Here is a 12,038-nt window from a genome sequence, read left to right on the forward strand (position 1 = left end):
AATGTGATTTTGGTGTCATTTCCTCAAAAAAGTTCCAGAAATAGAGCGACTGTGTGCCAGACCCCTCTGCTGTACTACCTATTGCATGCCACAAGGTGGCGCTGCTGTGTATTACTAGGTGCAGCAGTGGCTCTGAAGCAGCACAGACTCCTGTTTTCCTGCCTGTCCAGGCACATATGACGTGGATGTCTCTCGCCATGGCCTCTCCCTTCCTCCTACCTGAGCTCGCACCTACCGCCCGGCTCCCCGCCCTCCTCCAGCCTCATTACTTCCTCTTCCTCCCTGCACTTTTCTGGCTGGTTGACTGCTGGTTGCCTGGCAACGAAGTGAGCAGCTGCGGCTGGCGCCGAGTACTGGGGCAGGGAGTACACGTTTGCATTGGTGTTGTCACTGAGGGAGCCGGAGCTGGGCGCCGAGGACGCCAGCCGAGGTGAGTGCTGCGGACTATCCTGACAAAAGTGCGGCCATTGGGGGTGGTAGGCGGCCTGTGAGAGATACAGGAACCTTGCGACCCCCCCCTCAGCACTGTGTGACCCCCACATCCTCCTCCTCAGCACTGTGTGACCCCCCCATCCTCCTCAGCACTGTGTGACCCCCACATCCTCCTCCTCAGCACTGTGTGACCCCCTCCTCCTCAGCACTGTGACCCCCTCCTCCTCAGCACTGTGTGACCCCCACATCCTCCTCACCACTGTGACCCCCTCCTCCTCAGCACTGTGTGACCCCCTCCTCCTCAGCACTGTGTGACCCCCACATCCTCCTCCTCAGCACCGTGTGACCCCCCTCCTCCTCTGCACTGTGACCCCCTCCTCCTCCTCTGCACCGTGTGACCCCCGCATCCTCCTCCTCAGCACCGTGTGACCCCCTCCTCCTCTGCACTGTGACCCCCCCCTCCTCCTCTGCACTGTGACCCCCTCCTCCTCCTCCTCTGCACTGTGACCCCCTCCTCCTCCTCCTCTGCACTGTGACCCCCTCCTCCTCCTCCTCTGCACTGTGACCCCCTCCTCCTCCTCCTCTGCACTGTGACCCCCTCCTCCTCCTCCTCTGCACTGTGACCCCCTCCTCCTCCTCCTCTGCACTGTGACCCCCTCCTCCTCCTCCTCTGCACTGTGACCCCCTCCTCTGCACTGTGACCCCCTCCTCTGCACTGTGACCCCCTCCTCTGCACTGTGACCCCCTCCTCTGCACTGTGACCCCCTCCTCTGCACTGTGACCCCCTCCTCTGCACTGTGACCCCCTCCTCTGCACTGTGACCCCCTCCTCTGCACTGTGACCCCCTCCTCTGCACTGTGACCCCCTCCTCTGCACTGTGACCCCCTCCTCTGCACTGTGACCCCCTCCTCTGCACTGTGACCCCCTCCTCTGCACTGTGACCCCCTCCTCTGCACTGTGACCCCCTCCTCTGCACTGTGACCCCCTCCTCTGCACTGTGACCCCCTCCTCTGCACTGTGACCCCCTCCTCTGCACTGTGACCCCCTCCTCTGCACTGTGACCCCCTCCTCTGCACTGTGACCCCCTCCTCTGCACTGTGACCCCCTCCTCTGCACTGTGACCCCCTCCTCTGCACTGTGACCCCCTCCTCTGCACTGTGACCCCCTCCTCTGCACTGTGACCCCCTCCTCTGCACTGTGACCCCCTCCTCCTCCTCCGCACTGTGACCCCCTCCTCCTCCTCCGCACTGTGACCCCCTCCTCCTCCTCCACTGCACTGTGACCCCCTCCTCCTCCTCCTCTGCACTGTGACCCCCTCCTCTGCACTGTGACCCCCTCCTCTGCACTGTGACCCCCTCCTCTGCACTGTGACCCCCTCCTCTGCACTGTGACCCCCTCCTCTGCACTGTGACCCCCTCCTCTGCACTGTGACCCCCTCCTCTGCACTGTGACCCCCTCCTCTGCACTGTGACCCCCTCCTCCTCCTCCTCTGCACTGTGACCCCCTCCTCCTCCTCCTCTGCACTGTGACCCCCTCCTCCTCCTCCTCTGCACTGTGACCCCCTCCTCCTCCTCCTCTGCACTGTGACCCCCGCATCCTCCTCTGCACCGTGTGACCCCCGCATCCTCCTCCTCAGCACCGTGTGACCCCCTCCTCCTTTGCACTGTGACCCCCTCCTCCTCTGCACCGTGTGACCCCCGCATCCTCCTCCTCTGCACCGTGTGACCCCCGCATCCTCCTCTTCTGCACTGTGACCCCCTCCTCCTCCTCTGCACCGCGTGACCCCCGCATCCTCGTCCTCTGCACCGTGTGACCCCCGCATCCTCCTCCTCAGCACCGTGTGACCCCCTCCTCCTCTGCACTGTGACCCCCTCCTCCTCCTCTGCACTGTGACCCCCACATCCTCCTTCTCTGCACTGTGACCCCCACATCCTCCTCCTCTGCACTGTGACCCCCACATCCTCCTCCTCTGCACTGTGACCCCCACATCCTCCTCCTCTGCACTGTGACCCCCACATCCTCCTCCTCCTCTGCACTGTGACCCCCACATCCTCCTCCTCCTCCTCTGCACTGTGACCCCCACATCCTCCTCCTCCTCTGCACTGTGACCCCCACATCCTCCTCTGCACTGTGACCCCCACATCCTCCTCTGCACTGTGACCCCCACATCCTCCTCTGCACTATGACCCCCACATCCTCCTCCTCCTCTGCACTGTGACCCCCACATCCTCCTCCTTCTCCTCTGCACTGTGACCCCCACATCCTCCTCTGCACTGTGACCCCCACATCCTCCTCCTCTGCACTGTGACCCCCACATCCACCTCCTCTGCACTGTGACCCCCACATCCTCCTCCTCTGCACTGTGACCCCCACATCCTCCTCCTCTGCACTGTGACCCCCACATCCTCCTCCTCCTCCTCTGCACTGTGACCCCCACATCCTCCTCTGCACTGTGACCCCCACTTCCTCCTCCTTCTCCTCTGCACTGTGACCCCCACATCCTCCTCTGCACTGTGACCCCCACATCCTCCTCCTCCTCCTCTGCACTGTGACCCCCACATCCTCCTCCTCCTCCTCTGCACTGTGACCCCCACTTCCTCCTCCTTCTCCTCTGCACTGTGACCCCCACATCCTCAGCACTGTGTGGCCAAGTGTCATGGGACCGTCCCTTTGTGGAGCTCCGCACACCGTGCCTCCTATAACTCCTGATATCAGCCACTTTGGTGACAATAAGGCGCTGCCATATGCATGTATGCAGGTGTGTCAGGTGCAGGTGATGTACCGGGGCCATATATACAGGTGCGGGTTTGATTGGCAGTCACAGTTTACAGCCAGGTAATGGTTAAGCAGGATGTGTGCTGTCCGCCTGTTACATAGCCAGTGTTGAGACACTTCCATGCTGTTTTCACAGTCCCACCCCCGTGCTGGTAATCTGGCCGTGGAGAGGTTCACTACTTAGAGAGGTTGTGTAGGATTAGAGCAATTGCAAAACAAAATGAGGTCTCATGGAATAGTTGTACCCCCCCACTCTCCCCTTCACTTTAGCACTAATGATCCACCCGGGTCAGTGATCTTGGTTTGCTTTCTTGGAGCGATGACGTGCCGCACATGAATATGATCGCTTCTCCAATCACTGAGGGGTGAAAATCTGTAAAGAGGGCCTGGTACCAGGTCATAAGTGGGCAGTCTTAGTTATTAGATTCTCGCTGTACCCCTGAATATTCAGTGTTGGGTTTTTATTTTGTATTCACCCTAAGGTCCCAGTTCTGTTTTTTATTTAGTGCTTATTTTTATGGCGTTTACAAGGACGGGTGGCTCACATGATTCTCTGGGGGGTGGGGGGGGGAATGTGTCTTTAGGCTACTCTAAATTTTAAACCTATTTGCCACACTCCATAGGAAAAGACCGTAAAAATTTGCACTGAATAAAGAGGCCCATATTTCTGGGACCGTATGGGGGATTTTAAAAAAGTGTTTTACTCAGAGGAGTGTCTGCTGCCGGCGATGAGACCAAGCCGTCATATGATGGCAAGTATGTGATACGCACACTCCCAGCCACATTCCAAATTGACACGCTCTCAATTCACTGCAAACTGTTGTGATAAGCATGGACAACCCTTTTAAGGAGTGGTAATCTGTTTTATAACTACCTCTACCTATGGATGGATTGGTATGTTACTGGGTGCTACATCAACTTGGTCTGAGATACAGGTTGCACCGCACCATAAGGTATTGCAGTAAGTAAGTCAGAAAAAATTCATCTTGTTCTGACTTTTGCCACTTCCTTGTTGCGGTACCTGCACTTGCAAAATGCTGAGATGTAGCAGAGGCATACAGCGAACTTTTGCCACTCTACCTCTGTTGCTGCCCAAGACACCATGTAGCCCCAGCCTAAATATTAAATAGTAATTGTGGGAACAGATATCTGCTAGAGTATTGTCGGTAATTACATTAACCCCTTCATGACCCCAGCTTTTTTCTGTTTTGCGGTTTTGTTTTTTGCTCCCCTTCTTTCCAGAGCCATACCTTTTTTACTTTTCTGTCAATACGGCCATATGAGGGCTTATTTTTTGCGGGACGAGTTGTACTTTTGAGCAACACCATTGGTTTTACCATGTTGTGTACTAGAAAATGGGGAAAAAAAATCCAAGTGCAGTGAAATTGCACAAAAAAAGTGCAATCCCCCACTTGTTTTTTGTTTGGCTTTTTTGCTAGGTTTAAGGTTTACTAAATGCCTAAACTGACCCTCCATTATCATTCTCCAGGTCATTACGAGTTCTTAGACCCCAAACATGTCTAGGTTCTTTTTTATCTAAGTGGTGAAAAAAAATTCCAAACTTCGCTTAAAAATAAATTGCACCATTATTCGATACCCTTAGAGTCTCCATTTTTCGTGATCTTGGGTTGGGTGAGGGCTTATTTTTTGCGTGCCGAGCTGGCATTTTTAATGATACCATTTTTGTTCAGATACGTTAATTTGATTGCCCATTATTGTATTTTTAATGCAATGTCGCGGCAACCAAAAAAACCATAATGACGTTTCTAATTTTTTTCTCGCTATGCCGTTTAGCGATCAGGTTAATCCTTTTTTTTATTGATCGGGCGATTCTGAATGCGGCGATACCAAATATGTGTAGTTTAAAAAAAAAAATAAAAAAAAATATTATTTTATTTTGAATGGGGCGAATGGGGTGATTTAAACTTTATATTTTTTTTATTTTTTTTTTCATATCTTTTAAATTTTTTTTTATTTTTTTTTTTACTTTTGCCATGCTTCAAAAGCCTCCATGGGAAGCTAGAATCTGGCACATCTGGATTGGCTCAGCTACATAGGAGCGATCATCACTCCTATGTAGCTGAATTACAGGCTTGCTATGAGCGCCGACCACAGGGTGGCGCTCACAGCAAGCCGGCATCAACAACCATAGAGGTCTCAAGGAGACCTCAGGTTGTCATGCCGACGCATCGCTGACCCCCGATCATTTGACGGGGGTCGGCGATGCTCTCATTTTGGCCCGATGGCTGGAAGTGGTAGTTAAATGCCACTGTCAGCGTTTGACATCAGCATTTTAACTAGTTAATAGCGGCGGTTGGATCGCGATTCCACCCATCGCTATTGCGGGCACATGTCAGCTGTACAAAACAGCTGACATGTAGCGGCTTTCATGCGAGCTCACTGCCGGAGCCCATATCAAAGCAGGGGATCTGACCTCGGATGTACTATCCCGTCCGAGGTCAGAAAGGGGTTAAAGTATTCACTGCAGAGGAGCATATCATGCCATGTGCACCCTCTGCAGTTTTTGGTGCCATTGCATGGTGCGCCCATTCCTATATTACTTTATTTCTATTGTGCCCTGATTTTAAGGGCTGTAGTGGAGCAGGACCTGCCACCAGATGAGTGCCAGGTGGTCTGGCCCCGCTTCTCTCCATGCACAGGGTCCCCTGTAATACAGCTCTAGCAAAAATTAAGAGACCACCACATCAAAACCCTGTCATGGGCAGCCCAATCTCCAGACCTGAACCCCATTGAAAACCTCTGGAATGTAATCAAGAGGATGATGGATAGTTGGATAGTCACAGACAAAGAAGAACTGCTTACATTTTTGCACCAGAAGCAGTGTGAAAGACTGGTGGAAAGCATGCCAAGACGCATGAAAGCTGTGATTAAAAATCATGGTTATTCCACAAAGTATTGATTTCTGAACTCTTCCTGAGTTAAAACATTAGTATTGTTGTTTCTAAATGATTATGAACTTGTTTTCTTTGCATTATTTGAGGTCTGAAAGCACTGTTTGTTTTTTTTTAAATTTTGACCACTTCTCCTTTTCAGAAAAAAAAAAAAAAATACGATATGCTTGGAAATTCGGAGGCATGTTGTCAGTAGTTTATAGAATAAATGAACAATTTACATTTTACTCAAAAATATACCTATAAAGCGAAAAATCCGACAAACTGGACATTTTGCAGTGGTCTCTTAATGCCAGAGCTGTAGAGGCTGCTCTGGAGTTTCAGTTGCGATGCGACAATTAACTCTTCCTCTTCTAATGGCTTGTGCCATTATGGGCTACAGAGGGAGCACATCTCATCCCCAGCCCTTGGCTAAGGAGTTTGAGAAGGCTCCCTCTCCTGCCCAAGGTCCCCAGAGGAGCAGTACACTTGGGAGACCCAGGAGAAGCTGGCGAGCAGAGACCTTTCAGTCCGGCTTCTCTCTGCTTGTCAGTTCTCGGGGACAGAGGCTGGTGCTGAGGTAAACGAGCAGGGCTGCCAGCGCTGGATAGCTTTGGAGACATTAGCTGGGGAAGGTATAAACCTCTGGGCAGAGTGTTTTCTTTTTTTTGGGGGGGGGGGCTACTTTCACACATTAGGTTTTTTTTGCCGTCAGGCAGGATCCGTTGCATTTTTGAAAAACACGGATCCTTTGCAAATGGTGAAAAACTGATGCAACGGAACCGGGTTTTTTTTGTTGTTGTTTTTTTTTAATTAATCCGGGGATAGAGTCTGGACTTCCTGGTACGGGGAGAGAGAGAGAGAGACGTTCCTCTGTACGTTTTCTCTATCCACCGGAAACAGCTTTTTTGATGGATCCGGCAAAAAACAGATGAAACGTGTGGCCACCAGGCACAATCCGGTGCTAATACAACTGTATGTTAAAAAAACGGATCTTGTGGAAAAAAAACGGATCCTTTTTTTCAAAAGTCGCCGGATTGTGCCTGACGGTAAAAACCTGATGTGTTAATGTAGCCTTAGTCTTACCCTCCACATGAGAGCCATGGTTGCAGACTCCAGACTTCTTAGGGCATGTTCACACTTTGCAGATTTTGCTGCGGATTTGGAAAAACCGCATTGAAAAACCGCAGCGGTTTCTTCTGCGGATTCCTCTGCGGGTTTTCAACAGCACTTTCCTATTGGTGCATGTTGAAAACCGCTGCGGAATCCGCAGAAAGAAGTGACATGCTCCTTCTTTTTTTCCGCAGCAATTCCGCGCGGTTTTTAAAGGGATTTTCTGCAAAGTGGGAACAGCGGATTTTGTTTTCCATAGGGTAACATTGTACTGTAGGGTCATTCCATATCAAGTGATCCAAATATGAATATTTTTTTTACCTTACATCTTTAGATTGTTTTGATTTTTTGTTTTTATGAAGTACAACTTTAGTTAATTACAAATTAAAAGTTTAGAATTTTTTTCTTCATCAGTTAATTTTTTACAGATTTTTAAAGTTTTGAAAAAGCGTGGATTTTGGCCTGGTATGGCTTTACATTTTGTATCATATCTCGGGCTAGAACTAAGATATAGAGGTGGGAGAGGCATCATTTTTCTCAGAACGGTACTGGCTTTCATTTGATATGTCACAAGACTATGTTTCTTTATATTTTGTTTTGGAGAAATCAAATTAAAAATTTTGATGCGCAATTCTGAAAAAAACGTATGTTTTAAAATTGTGAAAACATGCATGTGTGTTACTCGTGTCCTTGTTTATATTTGTTCAGGGATTCAACTTGGGATCTATCACATTTGTATTTTTTTTTAAGCCTTGAATCATCTGATTTTATGTTTGTGTGAGTTTCTTCCTTTTTTCTTTTCAAATTACAACTTACTGCATTCAACATTTATATGTAACAATAAAGAAACACAAAAAACAAATACTGAAGTGCCAGAATAAATACATCTTAATCATCATAACACAACTTGCGCAGCATTTTCAACCTGAATTCATTGAACAAGCCAAAAGATAAAAGGTGATCACATCCTCGTGTGGTTTTCTAAATACAGTCTCGTCCTAATTATGTTAAAAACAAGATTAAAAGAACCAATATTTCTACCACCTATTTATACATGGAACAATTTTTTTTCTACTATATCACTAAACATGTCATTTATGAAGTGTTTAAGAAGAATAGTCCAGTAGTTAAATCCTCTTTCTATAAAATATGAACTAATCAAACAATTAATAGTAGGTTTATACACTGGCCTGTTATCAATGTGTCCCTTCTAGTGGGTGAAATGTCATCTTGCCCATAAGCGCTCACTAGCAATGGCCGTCTCCTTCTGTGTCAGAGTATGTGCGGCTGTCATGGTGCTCGGCTCCACCTGAGTTATATCTGATTTTTGCTCACTTTTACAATGTCTGATTTTCTTGGATACACAAAGGACGGCGCTGGACCAGAAGGTGCAGAAAAGTCACTTCTACGTCTTCATTTTCACAATCTTTGGAGAGTCCAGTAGCCGCCAGCGCTAATCATATTCACAGGTCACATCACCAGTTGTCATCCATGGCCGATCTTGTGCCGCCTTCTACCACGTCATGGACGTCACTGTCTTTATTTCCACTACATGGGATGACAGTCCGGTATTGCTGAGTCCCTGCGATGGGTTCTGCTTCCTGTAACTGTTATAACAAACTCTCCTCCTCCTCTTTGTAGTCCTGGTTTGTACAATACATGAACTGGATGTTAAGAGTATTTTTCTCCCTCCATTTGAGGAGTGGCCTGGGTGATAAGATTTGGTGTGAATATGGCCTCTGGAGGCTGGAGCTGCCGGCCTGTCATCTGCTCTGCAGTCACCGTCTACCCCTGGTCATCCTCAGCCCTAACAAAGCTTCTCCTCTGTCCTCTCCTGCTTCTATGTGGTAACATAATAAAATAATACAGGAATATCTAACAATCATGGATTATTTGGTAAATATAGACCTCACACTGTTAGACCACAGGCTGAACAGATCTGAAATCAAGATTTTGAACTGACACTGTAATAGTTTTATTTTTTAAAATATGATCCCATCATGATCCCATCTTGTATTTTGGTACAGATGTGAATAGGAGCATAGCAGGCACATGTGCAGTTTTTGAAATTTTTAAATTAAACGTTTTTTTTCGGAAATGCATTTTAAAGTTTTGCGCTTGCGTTCGCATAGGTAAATTATTATCAAAGATACTCTTGTGACATATCTGGTGAAAGCCTGTACTGTTCTGAGAAGAATGGTGTTTATTTTGTTTCTCTATCTCTTTTCTAGCCTGAGTTATGGGGAGAAATGTAAAGGCAGGCAACACCGAAATTTGCACTTTTTCCGAACTTTGAAAATCAATAAAAAATAAAAAAAAAATCTAGAATTTTTTTTTTCTTCACATTTTGCATTCTCTGACACACTATTACCAAATAACAAAATCTCAAAAGAATTAAAGATATAGTGGTAAAAATCATTGGTTCACTTGACATGGAATGACCCTGTACCCTGCATGGAAAACTGCTGCGGATCCGCAGCGTCAAATCCGCAGCGGATCCGCAGCAAAGTGTGAACATAGCCTTAAGGGTAACCTTGGACATTTTGAAGTCACGGAAAGTTATAATCCACACTGGCTGGTATAAGAGGGTCCTATGATCCAAAATACAGCAAATGTGTCCCTTTTTTCTTTAATCGCTTTGTAAGGCCGGTTTCACACTTGCCTTTGTAGCAGCTGCGGAGGGCTGCGGACTTCCTCCGTGAAGCCCCGCCCTCGGCCGCACCTCCGCCGCATGCGGAATTATCCGCATACAGCCGCACGACCTGCGTACCTAATGTTAAAGCTAGGTACGCAGGCCACATGCCGGCCGCATGCAGAAATAGGTGGAGCTAGCGGCAGAGGTGCGGCTGAGGGCAGGGCTTCACGGAGGAAGTCCGCAGCTGCTACAAACGCTAGTGTGAAACTAGCCTTAGATCTCCAGGAGGAGCTCAGTGAATGTACGTCTTGCATGTACCGAGTGCAGGCCACGCTCCCCCCTTTAATATTCTAACATTAATCAATAAAGTAGATTTCCAAAAGTGCTTCTTTATCCTGATATCGCCCTCTTACAACGCTGGTGTAAGGGATTTTTATCCACATGGTTGCCCGTTTTCCTGTAGCACATGCTCAGCAGGTACCTGCTATTCTTCTTTAGCTGGGAATCCTTACTTTGTTTGTTTACGTACATGATTGCGCCCAACCTCGCTGTACAATGTATTTTATTAGAAACTAGCTGTACTACCCGGCTTCGCCCGGGTTAATGACTGCTGTTAGCAAAATAGAATGTGTTAACAAAAATTTATTCTGCACACAAAAACCACAAAACAAATAGATAGAAATGTAATTATTAAAAGGCAAAAACTAAGCAAATAGAAGCATTTCACAACATATATTAGCTTTGTTATACTGAGAATGTCTTTGTTGCCTATATTAACCAATCAGAGCTCAGGTTAATTAACTGTAGCAAAATAGAAGCTGAGCTGTGATTGGTTGCTATTGGCAGCCTGATAAATCCCCAGCCAACAGGAAGCCCTCCCCCCTGGCAGTATATATTAGCTCACACATACACATAATAGACAGGTCATGTGACTGACAGCTGCCGTATTTCCTATATGGTACATTTGTTGCTCTTGTAGTTTGCTTATTAATCAGATTTTTATTTTTGAAGGACAATACCAGACTTGTGTGTGTTTTAGGGCGAGTTTTATGTGTCAAGTTGTGTGTGTTGAGTTGCGTGTGGCGACATGCATGTAGCGACTTTTGTGAGATGAGTTTTGTGTGGCGACATGCGTGTAGCAACATTTTGTGTGTTGAGTTGCATGTGACAGGTTAGTGTAGCAAGTTGTGTGCAGCAAGATTTGTGCATGGCGAGTTTTGCGCGTGGCGAGTTTTATGTGTGGTGCATTTTGAGTATGTGCAAGTTTTGTGTGAGGCAACTTTTGCATGTGGTGCAACTTTTGTACATGTGGCAATTTTTCTGTGTGTGCAAGTTTTGCATGAGGTGAGTTTTCCATGAGGTGAGTTTTGCACGTGTGGCGAGTTTTGCGTGAGCCTAGTTTTGCATATGGCGAGTTTTGCATGTAGCGAGTTTTGAGTGGTGACTTTTGTGTTTCGACTTTTATGTGGCGAGGTTGGTGTGTGTGTGTGGTGAAATGTGTGCTGAGGGTGGTATATGTGTTCAAGCACGTGGTAGTGTGTGGCGCATTTTGTGTTTGTGTTCATATCCCCGTGTGTGGTGAGTATCCCATGTCGGGGCCCCACCTTAGCAACTGTACGGTATATACTCTTTGTCGCCATCGCTCTCATTCTTTAAGTCCTCATTGTTCACATCTGGCAGCTGTCAATTTTCCTCCAACACTTTTCCCTTCACTTTTTCCCCATTATGTAGATAGGAGCAAAATTGTTTGGTGAATTGGAACGCGCGGGGTTAAAATTTCACCTCACAACATAGCCTATGACGCTCTCGGGGTCCAGACGTGTGACTGTGCAAAATTTTGTGGCTGTAGCTGCGACGGTACAGATGCCAATCCCGGACATACACACATACATACATACACACATTCAGCTTTATATATTAGATATACCTGTATGTAATCTCCTGTATATAGTATATACCTGTGTGTCATCTCACCTATATATAGTATATATCTGTGTGTCATCTCCTGTATATAGTATATACCTGTATGTCATCTCCTCCTATACATAGCATATACCTGTGTCATCTCCTCCTGTATATACTATATACCTGTAGGTAATCTGCTCCTGTATATAGTATATACCTGTGTGTCATCTCCTCCTGTATATAGTATATACCTGTATGTCATCTCCTCCTGTATGTAGTATGTACCT

General features: G+C 47.4%; 1 protein-coding gene across 2 annotated transcripts in view; it reads left to right on the plus strand.

The window, feature by feature from the left end:
* The first annotated feature begins 258 nt into the window (after nucleotides 1-258).
* The window catches only part of GOLM1 (golgi membrane protein 1), a 115,080-nt gene continuing 103,300 nt past the window's right edge, over nucleotides 259-12,038 (plus strand). Inside the window, exon 1 of one of the 2 annotated variants that reach the window (XM_077248944.1) lies at nucleotides 259-430. The gene's annotated coding sequence lies outside the window, so the exon portion shown is untranslated. The remainder of the gene's footprint in view (nucleotides 431-12,038) is intronic. The other variant, XM_077248946.1, reaches the window with a different exon arrangement.

The sequence above is a fragment of the Ranitomeya variabilis genome, chromosome 1 (assembly GCF_051348905.1).
Source record: "Ranitomeya variabilis isolate aRanVar5 chromosome 1, aRanVar5.hap1, whole genome shotgun sequence".
NCBI lineage: Eukaryota > Metazoa > Chordata > Amphibia > Anura > Dendrobatidae > Ranitomeya > Ranitomeya variabilis.